Source organism: Macrosteles quadrilineatus, unplaced genomic scaffold, assembly GCF_028750875.1.
Source record: "Macrosteles quadrilineatus isolate MER2022 unplaced genomic scaffold, UCM_ALF_1.0 Scaffold_4__1_contigs__length_99947679, whole genome shotgun sequence".
Classification (NCBI taxonomy): Eukaryota; Metazoa; Arthropoda; class Insecta; order Hemiptera; family Cicadellidae; genus Macrosteles; species Macrosteles quadrilineatus.
This window is the reverse complement of record NW_026542597.1, coordinates 90,145,935-90,147,016: the sequence shown is the minus strand read 5'-3', so window position 1 is coordinate 90,147,016 and position 1,082 is coordinate 90,145,935.

Genomic DNA, 1,082 nt, shown 5'->3' with positions numbered 1-1,082 from the left:
TTAACATGTTACTTAATTACATAAGCGCCATTAGAATTATTAACTAAAATAAACATTTATAATTTACTATTTCTACTTTGATTCTATTGTACGTTGGTCATATGTATACAGATTTTTAATCTATGTTTTATTTAAGCTTACCTGATCAGAAAAGCTCTTAAATTTATATAATAAGCTTTAAAGATTTTAAATAAATAAATTCTTTCGCCTAACAATTTTATACTAAGTTTGACAAGCCTTAATTATCTCAAAAATATAAAATATTTTTAAAACTGAGTATTTTATGATTCGTGTTCACCTTTTCGCTAACATTTTTACTAAAATGCACAAAAAATATAATGTATAAATTTTTTATTGTAAATTCCTTCTCAAACTTTATCGTGTTTACTGTATAAACAGGAATATTTACACGAGTTTCATCGTATTTTAACGACAAGCTTACATATTTTTACAAAATAACTTACCAATTCCAGCTAAAATTACGTACAGGAAACGATCAGCTGTAAAAAAATACATTAATAATCCAACACAGTCCGGTTTCAAATATGTTAAATTTAATTTACATGAGCAAATCTTAGTTAGATCAATGAAAGAACTAATTTTTGTTGAACCCAATTGACAACCAATGAAATGAAATGAAACAATAAATTTATTTACACAGGCCAAGTTACAGCCACATGGTCCTTTGTTATACTTAACCTGTACACAATTAACAATGTATACAATCAACCTTTACTCAACAACTCACGGTAATTACCATTACACCATTACCTACTGCCATTAGTTAAAGTCTACAAAATGCTGTCAATTAAACAAAGTACATTTAAACGTTAACTTATTAATAACTAAAATTATGGTTTATTAAAGCTATGTACGTTCCCACTTCATTCTAAGGAGAAAACCAAATTCTAAACAGTGATTATATCGAGAAGGATGGAGTTAGAGGTGTACTCTATATAAACCACTATAAGGGGGGGGGGTGAAGGGGGGGTATAGCCCCCAACCCCCTTAAGGTTAGGGGTGGAAGCTCGGGGAGGTTACAGTCAGTTTATTGGTAAGCTTGTACTCGGTATGGCTACAGC